General features: G+C 40.7%; 1 protein-coding gene across 1 annotated transcript in view; it reads left to right on the top strand.

Annotated features, from left to right (window-relative positions):
* The first annotated feature begins 8107 nt into the window (after nucleotides 1-8107).
* The window catches only part of LOC106582098 (F-box-like/WD repeat-containing protein TBL1X), a 37497-nt gene continuing 26585 nt past the window's right edge, over nucleotides 8108-19019 (top strand). The window contains exon 1 of the mRNA XM_014164841.3: nucleotides 8108-9039. The gene's annotated coding sequence lies outside the window, so the exon portion shown is untranslated. The remainder of the gene's footprint in view (nucleotides 9040-19019) is intronic.

The raw sequence follows: 19019 nt of genomic DNA on the forward strand, positions 1-19019 counted from the left end.
AAATAACATATATGGAATCATATTGTAACCAAAACATTTGGATTATATTTCATATTATTCAAAGTAGCCACACTTTGCCTTAATGACATCTTTGCACACTCTTGGCATTCTCTCAACCAGCTTAATAAGGAATGCTTTTCCAACAGTCTTGAAGGAGTTCCCACATATGCTGAGCACTTGGTGGCTGCTTTTACTTCACTCTGTGGTCCATCTAATCCCAAACCATCTCAATTGGGTTGAGGTTGGGGGATTGTGTTGGCCAGGTCATCAGATGCAGCACTCCATCACTCTCCTTCTTGGTCAAATAGCCCTTACACAGCCTGGAGGTGTGTTGGGTAATTGTCCTGTTGAAAAACAAATGATAGTCCCACTATGCCCAAACCAGATGGCATGGTGTATCGCTGCAGAATGCTGTGGTACCCATGCAAGGCACCATCACACCTCCTCCTCAATGTTTCAAAGTGGGAACCACACATGCGGAGATCATCCGTTCACCTAATCTGCGTATCACAAAGACACGGCGGTTGGAACCAAAAATCGCAAATTTGGACTCATCAGAGCAAAGGACGTTGATGTTGAGATGTGAAATATATTTTGATTTGTTTAACACTTTTTTGGTTACTACATGCTTCCATATGTGTTATTTCATAGTTTTGATGTATTTACTATTATTCTACAATGTAGAAAATAGTCAAAATAAAGAAAAATCCTTGAATGAGTAGGTGTGTCCAAACTTTTGACTGGTACTGTATATATTTTCTCCAGATTAACATCTTAGCAGAGAATTATTGTAGAGCGGCAGGTAGCCTAGTGGTTGAGCCAGTAACCCAAAGGTCGCTGGTTTAAATCCCTGAGCCACCCCCATTCTCATCGACAGGGCTGTAGTGGAGCAGGTTGAGAGCTTCAAGTTTCTTGGTGTCCACATCACCAACAAACTATCATGGTCCAAACACACCAAGACAGTCGTGAAGAGGGCACGCCTATTCCCCCTCAGGAGACTGGAAAGATTTGGCATCAAAAAGTTCTACAGCTGCACCATCGAGAGCATCTTGACTGGTTGCATCACCGCCTGGTATGGCAACTGCTCTGCCTCCGACCGCAATGAGAGTGGGGGAGGGGTGGTACAGTGTTACTGAGTACACAAAGCCTTCCCTCAGTGCAGTAATATCTAACAAATTCCAGAACATATACCCAATACACACAAATCTAAGTAGGAATGACTTAAGACTATATACATATGGACGAGCGATGTCAGAGTGGAACGGACTAAGATACAGTAGAATAGTACAGAAAAACAGTATATACATATGAGATGAGTAATACAAGCTATGTATGCATTATTAAGTGAATGAGATACCATAGAATAGTTTAGAAAACAGTATATACACATGAGGAGTAATGCCAGATATGTAAATATTAAGTGACTAAGATACCGTAGAATAGTATAGATGTCACGACGGCTCCTGCTCCACCCCTCCGGCGTACGACGTCGCCAGAGAACTAACCACCGGTCCTGGCACTCATCATTACGCGCACCTGTGATGAATCCCAGGACCGGTGGTTAGTACTCTGGCGACGTCGTACGCCGGAGGGGAGGAGCAGGAGCAGACGTGACAATAGAATACAGTATATACATATGAGATGAGTAATGCCAGATATGTAAATATTATTAAAGTGACTAGTTTTCCATTCCTTAAAGTGGCCAGTGATTCCTAGTCTATGCTTATAGGCAGCAGCCTCTAATGTGCTAGTGATGGCTGTTTAAGAGTCTGATGGCCTTGAGATAGAAGCTGTTTTTCAGTCTCTCGGTCCCAGCTTTGACGCACCTGTACTGACCTCGCCTTCTGGATGATAGTGGGGTGAACAGGCAGTGGCTCCAGGCAGTGGCTCGGGTGGTTGATATCCTTGATGATCTTTTTGGACTTCCTGTGACATTGGGTGCTGTAGGTGTCCTGTAAGGTCTACACCTGTTGTATTCAGCACATGTGACAAATAAAATGTGATTTTGAGTAGGTGAGACATATCCTGTAAGTCGGTCCGGATAAGAGCATTTGCTAAATGACTAAAATAAATGTAATATGTAAGTATCGATCTATGTAAGAAGAAGGTTGCAGGAAATTGTGTAGTCATATAAAAAGTATATTCCCTCTGTGAAGTCAAATTTCACATGAAGGTAAACATACTCAAATTCTGTGGCTGAAAATAGCTTTGTTTTTCTTGTACGATGTGTTGCTGTGTCTGGAAAATGGGTCTGTATGACATAACAGCACCAAAGAAACCCTAATGCGTCTCCCGCCTGTGCGGCTGCTTGCAGTGGGGGATGGGAGGGAAGGGAGTGGGGGAGGGTGGTTCAGTGTTACTGAGTACACAAAGCCTTCCCTCACACACACACACAGACGCACGTGCATGCACTCACAGAGGCATACACAGGCGCTGACTCGCGCACACACACTCTAACACACACACAGTAGGCTTCTGTGTTGGTGGGTGGATGGTCTTAGCCCTGCCAGACTGACTCACACCCTGCCTGTGCTCGTAATCTCTTTATGGTATGAATAAAGCAGGAGGGCTTGGGAGCTAAATCCAATATGTTGATGGTACTGCAGCACTGTGAGAAACAGAGACACAGCTGGATAATCCCAGCTAGAGGCTGTGCTTTGCCCGCACTTCCCAGGCCTAATAACAGGCAAACAAGAGTGGTGTGACTAGCACCCTTCCCCCACATCAACATATTACCATCCCCCGCTCTGTGCCGTCTAGAAAGGTCATGTGACCCTCATCAGTCTCCCGGGTTGGGGGAGGGGAAGCAGATTGAACCTGTTCTTTGTTAGGAGGTCAGCCCCAGCTCCATGGCAGGAAGAGCTCTTACCACACATACACTAATAGCTGTGCACACAGGCTACAAATAAAGCCCAGCTCTAAGAATTGGTGTACTTCAGGGCAGAAAACTATAGCCCACTGGACATGTATCTCACAACACAACATCACCAGAGGCCTGGATAGTGTGGCTACATGTGCAGATATGAAAAGTCCATGTTTTTGCCAGTTTGACCCATAAATAAGGTAGGCAGGTAGCCTAGTGGTTAGAGCTTTGGGCCAGTAACCGAAAGGTCACTGGTTTGAATACCGAGCTGACAGGTTGAAAAATCTGTTGATGTGCCCTTGAGTAAGGCACTTAACACTCATTTGCTCCAAGGGCGCTGTACTACTATAGCTGACCCTATAAAACAACACATTTCATTGCACCTATCCGGTGTATGTAAAAATAAATAAGGGGGTTATAATGTAATAAGACAATGTGAAGTTGAATATGATCAAACACTTGAATCTGTATTTACAGCCAATATATCTCATTAATCAGAATAGTAAAGAGATAGTTGTTACAAAGAATTATAGAGTGAAAGAGAAATCATATGTCCCCAGATATATCTGTGATGCAAAAAAACAGCAACTTCACTCTAAAGAATTATGTGAATTGTTTGATGTAAAACACTATATAATGTATTTGGGGATTTACTGTCATAATAACATAGAAATTCCAATTCATTCCATTGATATTCAATATGACCTATGAATGATGCTTTTGATATACGAGCACATATGGCAGTTCTGCTGAAACCAAATTTTTACTAAATCAAATCAAATCAAATTTGATTGGTCCCATACACATGGTCAGCGGATGTTATTGCGAGTGTGGCGAAATGCTTGTGCTTCCAGTTCCAACAGTGTAGCAATATCTAAAATGTAATCTAACAATTCCACAACAACTACCTAATAGACACAAATCTAAGTAAAGGAATGGAATAAGAATATATACATATACATATATGGATGAGCAATGACAAAGCGGCATTATCAAGATGCAATAGATAGTATAAAATACAATATATACATATGAGATGAGTAATGCAAGATATGTAAACATTATTAAAGTGGCATTATTAAAGTGACTAGTGATCCATTTATTTAATTGGCCAATGATTTTAAGTCTGTATGCAGGCAGCAGCCTCTCTGTGTTAGTGATGGCTGTTTAACAGTCTGATGGCTTTGAGGTAGAAGCTGTATTTCAGTCTTCAGTGTACGCTGAGGAACTTAAAACTTTCCACCTTCTCCACTGCTGTCCCGTCGATGTGGATAGAGGGGTGCTCCCTCTGCTGTTTCCTGAAGTCCAAGATCATCTCCTTTGTTTTGTTGACGTTGAGTGAGAGGTTGTTTTCCTGACATCACACCCCGAGTGCCCTCACCTCCTTCCTGTAGGCTGTCTCGTCGTTGTTGGTAATCAAGCCTACTGCTGTTGTGTTGTCTGCAAACTTGATGATTGAGTTGGAGGCGTGCCTGGCCACGCAGTCATGGGTGAACAGGGAGTACAGGAGGGGGCTGAGCACACACCCTTGTGGGCCCCAGTGTTGAGGATCAGTGAAGTGGAGATGTTATTTCCTACCTTCACCACCTGGGGGCGGCCCGTCAGGAAGTCCAGGACCCAATTGCACAGGGCGGGGTTGAGACCCAGGGCCTCAAGCTTAATTCTGAGGTTGAGGGTACTACGGTGTTGAATGCTGAGCTGTAGTCAATGAACAGCATTCTTACATAGGTATTCCTCTTGTCTAGATGGGATAGGGCAGTGTGCAGTGTGATGGCGATTGCATCGTCTGTTGACCTATTGGGTGGTAAGCAAATTGAAGTGGGTCTAGGTTGACAGGTAAGGTAAAGGTGATATGATCCTTGACTAGTCTCTCAAAGCTCTTCATGATGACAGAATTAAGTGCTATGGGGCGATAGTCATTTAGTTCAGTTACCTTTGCCTTCTTTGGTACAGGAACAATGGTGGCCATCTTGAAGCATGTGGGGACAGCAGATTGGGATAGGGAGAGATTGAATATGTCCGTAAACACTCCAGCCAGCGGCTAGGCTACAGTATACAGTTTGTATCATATCACTATCACTGTTGAAATAAAATGTGGAAACGGGTAACAGTTTACACATATGAAGCTACACTGTAAAAACTCTAGTAGCAACATAAAATATTGTTACATATTACATTAATACCTGCATTGTATTTGTTTGGTCATTACATGGTGGACTGCTTCTCCAATTATTAGGCTATTACATTATTGTTATTACAACAAAAACACTCAAATTCATAACAATGCAATCACAAAAAGATGAATAAAGTACTATGTAATTACAGTGTTATTTCATAGGTATGACTCTATTGCTATCTTTTATAAAGCGTGTGCATGGTAGGTAGCCTACTCTGACCTCAGCCACGGCCTGTTCACCCCGATACCATCTAGAAGACGGAGACAGTGCAGGTGCATCAAAGCTGGAATAGAGACAAAAAAAACCAGCTTCTATCTCCAGGCCATCAGACTGTTAAACATTCACCACTAGCCAGCCTCTGCCCAGTACCCTGCCCTGAACTTTAGTCACTGTTACTAGCCGGCTACCACCTAGTACTTTAACCCTGCACCTTTTATAGGTTCAATTACAGGCTCAAAATGGCCAGAAACAAAGACTTTGTTCTGAAACTCGTCAGTCTATTCTTGTTCTGAGAAATGAAGGCTATTCCATGCGAGAAATTTACAAGAAACTGAAGATCTCGTACAACGCTGTGTACTACTCCCTTCACAGAACAGTGCAAACTGGCTCTAACCAGAATAGAAAGAGGAGTGGGAGGCCCCGGTGCACAACTGAGCAAGAGGACAAGTACATTAGAGTGTCTAGTTTGAGAAGCAGACACCTCACATGTCCTCTTGCAGCTTCATTAAATAGTACCCGCAAGACACCAGTCTCAACGTCAACAGTGAAGAGGCAACTCCGGGATGCTGGCCTTCTAGGCAGAGTTGCAAAGAAAAAGCCATATCTCAGACTGGCCAATAAAAAAAAAAAGATTAAGATGGGAAAAAGAACACAGACACTGGACAGAGGAACTCTGCCTAGAAGGCCAGCATCCCGGAGTTGCTTCTTCACTGTTGACGTTGAGACTGGTGTTTTGAGGGTACTATTTAATGAAGGACTTGTGGGGTGTCTGTTTCTCAAACTAGACACTCTAATGTACTTGTCCTCTTGCTCAGTTGTGCACCGGGGCCATTTTGAGCCTGTAATCTAACCCACAGATGCTGATGCTCCAGATACTCAACTAGTCTAAAGAAGGCCAGTTTTATTGCTTCTTTAATCAGAACAGCAGTTTTCAGCTGTGCTAACATAATTGCAAAAGGGTTTTGTAATGATCAATTAGCCTTTTAAAATGATAAACTTGGATTAGCTAACACAACGTGCCATTGGAACACAGGAGTGATGGTTGCTGATAATGGGCCTCTGTACGCCTATGTAGATATTCCCTAAAAAATCAGCCATTTCCAGCTACAATAGTCATTTACAACATTAACAATGTCTACACTGTATTTCTGAGCAATTTTATGTTATTTAAAAATGGACAAAAAAATGTACTTTTCTTTCAAAAACAAGGACATTTCTAAGTGGCCCCAAACTTCTGAACGGTAGTGTATACTGAACAAAAATGTAAACGCAACATGTAAAGTGTTGGACCTATGTTCCATGAGCTGAAATAAATGATTCCAGAAATGTTCCATACACACAAAAAGCTTTTTTCTCTCCAATTTTGTGCACAAATTTGTTTACATCTTTCTTAGTGAGCATTTCTCCTTCGCCAAAATAATCCATCCACCTGACAGGTGTGTCATATCAAGAAGCTGATTAAACAACAACTTGTGCTGGGGACAATAAAAGGCCAATCTAAAATGTTCAGCTGTGTCCCACAACACAATGCCACAGATGTCTCAAGTTTTGAGGGAGTGTGCAATTGGCATGCTGACTGCAGGAATGTCCACCTGAGCTGTTACCAGAGAATGTAATGTTGTTTTAGGGAATTTGGCAGTACGTCCAACCAGCCTCGCAACCGCAGACCACGTATAACCACGCCAGCCCAGGACATTCCCTCCCAGCTTCTTCACCTGCGGCATCATCTGAGACAAGCCACCCAGACAGCTGATGATACTGAGGAGTATTTATTTCTGTAATAAAGCCCTTTTGTGGGGAAAAACTCATTCTGATTGGCTGTGCCTGGCTCCCCAGTGGGTGGGCCTATGCCTTCCCAGGCCCACCCATGGCTGTGCCCCTTCCCAGTCATGTGAAATCCATAAATTGGGGCCTAAGGAATTAATTTTAATTAATTGTTGCATGTAGCGTTTATATTTTTGTTCAGTATACATAGTCATTGAACACTGGTCATAGTAATAATGTTTGCATACTGTTTTACCCACTTCATATGTATATACTGTATTCTAGTCAAGGCCTATCCTATATAACTACTACAATGTTATATTCATATACTACCAATAATGTCTATACACACAATAAGATACATATATATTTATATCCCGGACTCTGACATTGCCTGTTCTAATATTTCAATATTTCTTAATTCCCTTCTTTTTATTTTTGGGATTTGCGCGTAATGTTTTGTATTGTCAGGTATTACTGCACGGTTGGAGCTAGGAACTTAAGCATTTCACTACACCTGCGATAACATCTGCTAAATATGTGTACGCGACCAATAACATTTTATTTTATGATTAAATTACATAATTCTGTAGTCTTTGTGCGCAAATATTCAAGCTCATACGGTAACCAAAGGAATGTGTCACACCAATGTAGAGCTGTAATGATGTCAACTTGTTATTTACTTTCCGAATCTGAATGACTGAGCAAGGCGAAAAGAGAATTAATCAACCACTATGTGACTCGGCAGGCAAAAAATACGGAACTGTGGGGGAGGGGTAATGACCGCTAAGGCCACATACAATGTAGGGTTGCATCATGAAAAGACTTCAGCTGCTGTAGCCTTTTTGTTTTACTAGGACCAACCAACCCAGGGTTTCTGGCCTTTGTGCATTATATGGTGCATATTAGTAATTTTTAACAAAACTAAGATTATAATACCTGCAATTCTTCAATCTTGGAATTCTGATTAATTAAAAATATATATTTTGGGATTACCGTTTAGCATATTCTTGATTGATGTAGGATGTCTAATCAAACAATATAATTTGAGCATCTAAAGTAATACATAGGCCTAGTTTGAAATTATATCACAAAATACGTTTTATATTGGGTTGCAATGAAATTAATCAATCATTTATATTAGCCTTTTAAAATGTTCAAATGCAATGTAAAAAAGACAAGTAGGCTACCAAAGACAATACATTAATCTAGCCACAATGCTCTTTGATTGTAGTTTTGCAGTGACTATGTTCTGAGACCACATGAAGGTCTACATTATGTACATGGCAATATAATACAAATTACTTTTTTAAAACCATAACAAATTGCACAATAAAGGTCAAACAAAGCCATTCACTAGCACTAGTTGCTCAAGCTGTAAAGGAAATGACTTGTGGTCAACATGATAATCACATGGTCATTTAGTTACATTTTACTGGAAGGAATTTCATGTTTTGAATAAGCAGGTTTAAGGTCAGGTGCTAGATAGATAGACTGTCATAAATTGTAGGTCATGACAGTCTCCCCCCCCCCCCCCCCTCCATTCAAGTAAATTCAAAGGGCATTATTGGCATGGGAAACACGTGTTTACATTGTCAAAGCAAGTGGAATAGACAATAAACAAAAAGGGAAATAAACAAGGGAAATAATACCCCCCACTCTCGCTCGCTCTCTCTCTCTCTCTCTGTCTCTCTCTATGCCGATGAGTGTTTGCTGCCGTCTCTTCGTTTCATTCTCAGAATCGCTGGAAACTCTATTCCACACATCCCCAGCTTTATTTAGACCTCAAGCTTCTTTAAACTTTACATCCCACACAAACATTCGCGAGGAAATATATTTTAGACCGTTTATGTTACCTTCGGTACGCAGAGATTGCACTGGTGGTCAGAACTTGAATTATGATAAGCAAAATGGGAGGAAAGTCGTTTCTTGCTCACTGAAGTTGGAGGCTATCCTAGTGGAAGTGGAAGAGGTGGCGGCAGGTCGGCAACACCACGAGCTCACTCTCTGAGAAAGGTACGTTAAAACTTTCGCTCAAGTTTCATGAATTGTAACATTGTAATTTCATGAATGATACATTGTTGCATGTAATTACTTGCTGAACTTAGTAACACTGTTTATTATGAATCATTTACTGGGTCACATTAATCACTTTACATGTGTATAAATGTTTCCCGAAGGAACATTGTTCTTTATTTTTTATTGTATTATTATTATTATTATTAGTAGTAGTAGTAACGAGATAGGCTTATCAAAACGTTGCCCTTTTTATTTTGACATAATAGTCGAATTACTGTATGTTTGGGCATAAATGAAAGCTTTTGTTTTGAACTACAAGACATCAAATCCATCAACTTTTGGTGGCTATTGTTTCCCAGATTTTTTTATTATAATTAAGTTTGAGTATTTAAAGTTACTTCATCGGTTTTCTTTCTCATATACTCTGCGAACTGTAATGGTATTGGCTACATTTAAAGGGTATTGCACATGCTGATAGTTCGCAATGAGTGGGGGAGGGGAAGTAGATTCAATACACCACCAGTCGTTGGTTTCACGAGTAAGTAGCCTGCTGCCACGGTTACTTCTTGTTACAGTATCAGTCAAAATGGTGACATTTAGACCATGTACAAAAACAACCTTCACCCTCATGCCTATTCAATAAATTATTTAGAATGCTAATTGGGCATTAGATTTTACAGTTGGTTTATTTATGTTTACACGTGACATTAGATGAACCTTTAAAGAATGATTATACTGATTGTTGGCACTTCATTTCTGAAGGGTATTGGGGAAGCTTTAGGAACAAAGACTGGGAGGTTTGAAAGAGGCATCATCATGTCATGGGATGTAGCCTAGGCCTATATGGCACCACCTCTAACACCTGTTGATCTGGTGATTATATGGTCGAACTGTGATTTTTCTAGATCTAGGTCCTTACTTTAGACACAAAATATGGTGATGTAAAGACGACTTAGGCTCTATATTAACGTAAAGTAATTTCCATCCTCCCACTTAAGTTTATGGGATAATGTGCAGACATGTAAGACTTGACAACACCCACCAACATTCTTCAATGTATTGGCAACAGTTCACCAGTACAGTGACACTGGAATTATCTTACTCCAACTCCAAATATGATCGTCCATTAATAAGGAATTTGAACTAATAAAAGTGTAGAATCCCACAACAAAAACTGGAGCTCGTTGTGCCTGTGTCCACTGGTTTGGTTGTAGATTAAACCAAATGAGTCATAAAAAAACAACTGGTTTAGTGCCATCTATTAAAAGAACAATGGGGGTGTATTATAGCGTAATTGCTTGTCCTCGACGACTCGAGGCTTTTCCATTTGTTGAATTCTACAAGCTATTAGAGAGTGGTAATGTTGGAATCCATTAGTAAGCTATGGCTGTGTGAACCTTGGTAGAATGGCACCGTGTTGGAAATGGAGTGGTAACAGCAATGCTAAATCTCCATGATATTTGAATTGATTTATGCCTCAGTGAACATTCTGTTCTGGGAGATTGTATTGTGGTTTTTCTTCTGATAGGCTGTTTCAGAAGACTCAGTTTACACTTGAGTGTCTCAGCGTTCTAGGGGTATATGTCTACTGAAGGCTCAGTGAGCTTGTTTGAAACGACACTACACCTTTTGGCTTTAGTGTTGACTGTGTGTGTTCATGTAATAAATGAGCTCCAGGGCAATGATCCAGTTTTATGTTTCAGATGTAATCTTTGTCCTCAGTCAGGATGTAGTTTTTTTTACAATTACATTTTTCATTTGTTCAAATAGACAAGTTTTACATGCAAAAGAAACATTAATTGACGAACAAGAGAAAGCAGCGGAACACATAAAAGGTAGCCTATTACCCTCCATGGCATGGACCAATAACGCAACCCCTCCAGTCTCCAATGTCCCACTATAGGTTAATGGTCATTTAGACATTCTCCTTCAGACAGTAGTTTGTTGTTTCATTTGGGTACACATTTTTTTAATTTCGTTATAAATGTGTTGGTTACCCCTTTCTGCAGGAGATGGAGGTTATTTTCTGTCGAACTCCCATTTGTTCACAGCAGTGCTTCGTTCCCCATACACCAGCAGTACTTGAAATTAGCCCACATACAGAAATCCCATGTGACAACCACTCTCAATCTCAGCATTTGTCCAAATGTTTATGCAGCAATATTTATTCCTAATAGAACATGGGAGGAGGCATGGCAAGCCCTCCCTTCTAGAGGGGTTTAAGGTTCACGTGGGCCACCAGTGTTGGCAGGCCAATATATTACATAGAAGTAACACTCATTACAGTACAGCCTTGTTCAAGACTACAGCTATTTATTTGGGACCAGGGGTGGCTGTGCCTTTATGACCTTACAATTGTGTTCAGGCTAGGCAATAAGGACAAGTTGGAGGTCTGTCTAGAGTGGACTGGAGGCCTCAACAGAAACCTCAATGTACATGTTGATACGGCAACTGCTCTCTTGCTCGCTGCAGCTGCAAATCAATGTCTATTCTTGGACCTAAACTGTAATGATTGTTAGTGCCCTTGTTTGAAAGCTGTAGAATCCAGATACATTCTGCTCCTGATAAAGCACTAAAGTAATTGATGCATATCCAATCAGTTATGCTGTGAGTTGTGTAAGCGAGCATATAGGATATGTATGTATATACAGTACCAGTCCAAAGTTTGGACAAACCTAATCATTCATGGGTTTTTCTTTATTTTTAGTATTTTCTACATTGTAGAATAGTGAAGACATCAAAACTATGAAACAACAGAAATGGAATCCTGTACTAACCAAAAAAGTGTTAAACAAATCAAAATATATTTGAGATTCTTCAAAGTAGCCACCCTTTGCCTTGATGACAACTTTGCACGCTCTTGACATTCTATCAACCAGCTTCATGAGGTAGTCAACTGGAATGCATTTTAATTAACAGGCATGCTTTGTAAAATTTAATTTGTGGAATTTCTTTCTTAATGCATTTGAGCCAATCAGTTGTGTTGTGACAAGATAGGGTTGGTATACAGAAGATAGCCCTATTTGGTAAAAGACCAAGTCCATATTATGGCAAGAACAGCTCAAAAAAGCAAAGAGAAACAACAGTCCATCATTGACTGACCTTCATGTCTTAAAGTAATCTGGAAAATGTCAAGAACTTTGAAAGTTTCTTCAAGTGCAGTCGCATAACAAAGAAGTATTACAAGTGCTATGATGAAACTGGGTCTCATGAGGACTGCCACAGGAAAGGAAGATCCAGAGTTACCTCTGCTGCAGAGGATAAGTTCATTAGAGTTACCAGCCTCAGAAATTGCAGCCCAAATAAATGCTTCACAGAGTTCAAGTAACACATATCTCAACATCAACTGTTCAGAGGAGACTGCGTGAATCAGGCCTTCATGGCCAAATTGCTGCAAAGAAACCACTACTAAAGGACACCAATAAGAAGAAGAGACTTGCTTGGGCCAAGAAACACAAGCAATGGACATTAGACCGGTGGAAATCTGTCCTTTGGTCTGATGAGTCCAAATTTGAGATTTTTGTTTCCATCCGCCATGTCTTTGTGAGACGCAGAGTAGCTGAATGGATGATCTCCACATTTGTGGTTCCCACTATGAAGCATGGAGGTGATGGAGTGGGGGTGCTTTGCTGGTGACACTGTCTGTGATTTATTTAGAATTCAAGGCACTCTTAACCAGCATGGCTACCACAGCATTCTGCAGCAATACGCCATCCCATCTGGTTTGGGCTTAGTGGGACTATCATTTGTTTCTCAACAGGACAATGACCCAACACACCTCCAGGCTGGGTATGGGCTATTTGACCAAGAAGGAGAGTGATGGAGTGCTGCATCAGATGACCTGGCCTCCACAATCACCCGACCTCAACCCAATTGAGATGGTTTGGGATGAGTTGGACCGCAGAGTGAAGGAAAAGCAGCCAACAAGTGCTCTGCATATGTGGGAACTCCTTCAAGACTGTTGGAAAAGCATTCCAGGTGAAGCTGGTTGAGAAAATGCCAAGAATGTGCAAAGCTGTCATCAAGGCAAAGGGTAGCTACTTTGAAGAATCTGAAATATAAAATATTTAGATTTTTTTAACACTTTTTTGGTTACTACATGATTCCATGTGTTATTTCATAGTTTTGATGTCATCACTATTATTCTACAATGTAGAAAATAGTAAAAATAAAGAAAAACCTTTCAATGAGTAGGTGTGTCCAAACTTTTGACTGGTACTGTGTGCCGTGTGTGTGAGGTGTCATAAAAAAAGGAAAGCAAGAGATTTGTGTGAGTGAAATACAGGGGGATTCATATTCACATTTAAACACACACTGCAAAGTATGGTTTAGATTTGTTTGTTGACCAATATCACACTGCAATTGGAGTAATTGGGTGGCATTTACTGTGAACTCATGATACAATTGCAGCATCCGAAAGGAATTCCCAATATGTGTGACATTGTATTGTCCCCAATGAGTTGTGAAGTTGTTTTTTAGTGTGAAAAAAAAGTTTGCAGTGTGTCCCTTCTCTAGTATTCTATTGCTGTATTTTTTTTCCTGAGAATCTTTTGTTTGTTGTGAATAGTCACCCTTGAATCATTACTGTATGTCAATTTCTATTTTTTAGGAATTAGTGTCTTAGACATTTGATTGGAGAGTATATGTCGGAGCTCAGAGAATAAAAATATCACTGTACCCTGCAATTACATCTGCGACCCTGTGCATGTGACTCATTTTTTAAATGTTACATTTATTTAACTTTACAAGTCAGTGACGGCCTACCCCAGCCAAACCCTAACCCGGACGATGCTGGGCCAGTTGTGCGCCGCCTTATGGGACTCCCAATCACGGGCAGTTGTGATACAGCAACCAGGGTCTGTAGTGACGCCTCTAGCACTGAGATGCAGTGCCTTTGACCACTGCGCCACTCGGGAGCCCAAAAAACTCATCTACTGTAAATCTATCATTAACCAAAGTCGAAACAGTGTCTTTCTTCTAGCAATGGGACATAGTCACTGCAGTTAAAATAAGATAACATTGAAGTTAATAATTCATGGTGTTAGTTGTAATGATTTCTGATACTCGAATTATGTTTGTGTTGATCATCCATCTGCTCTGCTCTTGGCCATTGCCAGCCTCTGTCTGTTAAGGTTATCAGGTTATCAGGTTATCAGGTTTCCAGGATAACCCTGTCCTTGAATAGTGGCTCTGGAATGGATCCCAAACATTCATGTGTAGGATGCCAGAGAGAGTCTACCTCAGTTAGTTATTATCTCTGCCATTTCCTGCCGTTTGTAGTTTGAAACAGCCATACGCTCTCATAATGATACCACTGGAGGTTCTGAGAGGTTGACTAACACCTAGACACTGTGACAAGTAATACAGACTTTGTCTTGTATCTGAATTCACGGCCCTACCATTTTAACTTCTCAGAAAAAGCTGTTTGGTTGAGATTTGAGATCATTTTTTATTCCTTAGATGTCTTAAACCCACACCTTGTGATAAGCTAATTTGTAAAGTAATAACCAAATGCAAGCGGTTCCTCTACCATGGTGGAGTAGGCTAGGGCACTCAGCCAAACCAGATATTGGCAGCGTGGAGGTCCTATATAAATAGCTCTGCGTTTGCATAGATAGTAGAGGTCGACCGATTAATCGGAATGGCCGATTTAATTAGGGACGGTTTTCAAGTTTTCATAACAATCGGAAATCGGTATTTATGGACACCAATTTTCTTTATTTAAAAAAAAATAAAAAATCACCTTTATTTAACTAGGCAAGTCAGTTAAGAACACATTCTTATTGTCAATGACGGCCTAGGAACGGTGGGATAACTGCCTTGTTCAGGGGCAGAACGACAGATTTTTACCTTAGTCCAACGCTCTAACCACCTGCCTTACATTGTACTCCACGAGGAGCCTGCGTGGCAGGCTGACTACCTGTTATGCGAGGGCAGCAAGAAGCCAAGGTAAGTTGCTAGCTAGCATTAAACTTATAAAAAAACAATCAATCTTCACATAACTAGTGATTAACTACACATGGTTAATGATATTACTAGTTTATCTAGCGTGTCCTGCGTTGCATATAATCGATGCGGTGCCTGTTAATTTCTCATCGAATCACAGCCTACTTTGCCAAACGGGTGATGATTTGGGGAGGATGACGTTGTTTTTCTGCTGTCAAGAGCCTCATCTCCTGTGTGGCTCAGTTGGTAGAGCATGGTGTTTGCAACGCCAGGGTTGTGGGTTCGATTCCCACGGGGGACCAGTACGGAATTTTTTTTATGAAATGTATGCATTCACTACTGTAAGTCGCTCTGGATAAGAGCGTCTGCTAAATGACTAAAATGTAAAATGTAATTTGGCACTGTCATTGCACCTAACCATAAACATCAATGCCTTTCTTTAAAATCAATACGCAAGTATATATTTTTAAACCTGCATATTTAGTTAATATTGCCTGCTAACATGAATTTCTTATAATTAGGGAAATTGTGTCACTTCTCTTGCGTTCCGTGCAAGCAGTCAGGGTATATGCAGCAGTTTGGGCCACCTGGCTCGTTGCGAACTGTGTGAAGTCCATTTATTCCTAACAACGACCGTAATTAATTTGCCAGAATTGTACATAATTATGACATAACATTGAAGGTTGTACAATGTAACAGCAATATTTAGAATTAGGGATGCCACCCGTTAGATAAAATACGGAACGGTTCCGTATTTCACTGAAAGAATAAACGTTTTGTTTTCGAAATTATAATTTCCGGATTCGACCATATTAATGACCAAAGGCTCGTATTTCTATGTCTTATAATTAAGTCTATGATTTGATATTTTATAGAGCAGTCTGACTGAGCGATGGTAGGCAGCAGCAGGCTCGTAAGCATTCATTCAAACAGCACTTTCGCGTGTTTGCCAGCAGCTCTTCGCAATTCTTCAAGCATTGAGCTGTTTATGACTTCAAGCCTATCAACTCCCGAGATTAGGCTGGTGTAACCGATGTGAAATAGCTAGCTAGTTAGCAGGGTGGCTAATATCTGCATTACCAAATGAGGAGAGTTACAAGCACAACAGTCTGAGTTAAACTACATCTTTAATAATTAAGATACTTTTGCAAAAGCACTTCGACCTTCTTCAATGATGCACTATCTCAAATGAACCATTGAAAAAGTGATTACACAAAAGTACAAAGATCTTTTATACCCCAGTTAGGGTTTCTTCTCTGGGTCTTATGTTTGTGCTATGTTGGCATATTGGCAATTTACATAAAGGTTGTATGTTGAATAGCTTGTGATTGATTATGAGCCTGTGATGTTGTCACCATCCCAAGTGTTTTTACCCACTGTGGTGATGAGTTGGGCAAAGTTGTAAGGGACAGAGAGGAAGATGTTCAAGAGGAAGTAGGAGGATGGGGAGAATTTATTGATTTTGACACTGATCTGTAAACAGGGGGGGGGGGGGTACATGTCTCCAATAAACTGTGAAAACTGCATAGAACGGTGTTCTAGCCATAAGAGCCAATATCACTCATCTTCAGCCTGTCTAGGCAGCATTGAGAAATATCTCCCATGCATATATCTGTTTGCCTTAGTCTTGGATAAATGGGTTTGGATATATGCACCAATGTCACTCAGGCTTTGTTACTGTGTTCATGCATTACAACATGTGAGTCAGAGAATGGGTTGGAATGATGGTCATGCCCAGTATTTCCATGGACTGTTACTGCTTGCCTGTCTGACCCTGGTGCAATAAAGGCTCTGTGGGGGTCTAAAGGTGTCAGCATGCTTCAGTTCGGCTGGCGCCTAACCAAACGAGTGTGCTCGCATATTCCCTTAAAATATCTTCACTTGAAAAATGAGAAAAGCGGCAATAGTACTGTTTGTCCGTTTTGAGACGCTGTAGCCAGTATACACTTCCTCAAAATAGTCAGAATTAATCTAAGATAACTCGAGAAATCTGTCATTCATTTTGACATTTTTGCTGAGGAGATCTTAGTCGGGCAATTTTACATCTAAGATGTTTGGTGCAATATTTCTCAATGAAAAAAACGTGCATGAAAATTAGTTGTCTCTCATTGAATGACAACAAAGACTTTATTGAAGAATCCCTACTGTTGACCAGTTACCAACGAAGGGGTGTAGACTGGTCAACAGCATGGCTTAAATAATGCATGTTTTACCAAAATTCCATTGCATTTCCTATTCTCTAAATCAGTCTGTCGTATTTGTGTATAGAGAGTTATTATCCTACCCATGTTAGATTACGGAGACATAATCTATAGATCTATAGATAGTAAGGGTGCTCTCGAGCTAGATGTTCTTTACCATTCGGCTGTCAGATTTGCCACCAATTCTCCTTATAGTACACATACTCTTCTGTAAACTGGTCATCTCTGTACACCCATTGCAAGACCCACTGGTTGATGCTTATTCATAAAAGCCTCTTAGGTCTCACTCCCCCCTATCTGAAATATCATCTACTGCAGCCCTCATCATCCACATACAACACCCGTTTTGCCAGTCGCATTCTGTTAAAGGTCCCAAAAGCGCACACATCCCTGGGTCGCTCGTCTTTCCAGTACGCTGCAGCTAGCCACTGGAACAAGCTGCAACAAACACTCAAACTGGACAGTTTTATCTCAATCTCTATATTCAAAGACTCAATCATGGACATTCTTACTGACAGTTGTGGCTGCTTTGTGTGATGTATTGTCTCTACCTTCTTGCCCTTTGTGCTGTTGTCTGTGCCCAATAATGTTTGTACCCTGTTTTGTGCTGCGACTATGTTGTGTTGCTACCATGCTGTGTTATCATGTGTTGCTGCCATGCTATGTTGTTGTCTTAGGTATCTCTTTATGTAGTGTTGTCTCTCTTGTGATGTTTTGTCCTATATTTTGATTTAATAAATATTTTATTTTTAATCCCATCCCCGACCTGCAGGAGGCCTTTGCCTTTTGGTAGGCCGTCATTGTAAATCAGAATTTGTTCTTAACTGATTTGCCTAGTTAAATGAATAATAAATACAATTTAAAGCAAGCTATTGGCTCCATACAATCAATAGTCTAGTCTACTCATGGACGAAGGTTTCTGTCGCCAATCACGTACTGTTATGAGAATCATGGAGATGTGTACCAATAGGCCATCACTGGTTCTGTCAGACATCCATCTCATTCAGGGACATGATGGAGTGAATGGCTTTTGGCTAATCTAATCATAAACACTGCAGTCAGGAATTTCTGTCCTGTTGTCATATCTGCATGCATGGATTTACAGGCTATGAAATATTTAAAGCTTGTGATATAGCCTGACTGGTACGTTTCAGGCTGGCTGTCATGATAGCCATCACAACTTGAACTTGTAAGGCCTATAAAAAAATATTGGCTTAGGTATATCCTTTGTCTTGAGTTAAAACAACAAAAAAGCAGTCTTCAAAGTCGCCTCCTGGCTTGCTTTGTTCTCCAATATAGTGAATTAACTAAGAGAGAGGAGGCTGAATGAGTTTGCTAATGCCTTTTGCAGTGAGCATTACTGAGGAATACGGTTTCTGTTCAACCAGATGCCACGGTCCCCTCCACAGAGCCTGGGTGTTTAGATCCACACAGCCTGTACAGAGGATAATAGTGATGGGATAAAAACTGATACACTAGAGTATCGCAATATTTATTTTTGACGATATTATATAGATTACATGACTCCAAGTATTGATTCTCCAATTTTTTTGGTCGCAATAAAATACCAGTATCGAATCGCAATACATAAAGAATCGTGAGAATCGAAATACATATCAGCACCTAAGTATCGGGTGATTCCTGGCAATTCTCAGCCCTAGAGGAGGATGGATAAAAATTACAAGGTTTATTCCACAATGCTGTAATTGCCCTGGTGGTTCTGCTGTCAGAACCATTCTACTATTCTCGTTCTCCCTCGGTTGCTCTGGTAAATGCAAAAGTCTAAAAATATTGTCACCGGTAGACCTATGCGACGCAAAGCAGTGGATT

The sequence above is a fragment of the Salmo salar genome, chromosome 21, assembly GCF_965601325.2.
Source record: "Salmo salar chromosome 21, fSalSal1, whole genome shotgun sequence".
NCBI lineage: Eukaryota > Metazoa > Chordata > Actinopteri > Salmoniformes > Salmonidae > Salmo > Salmo salar.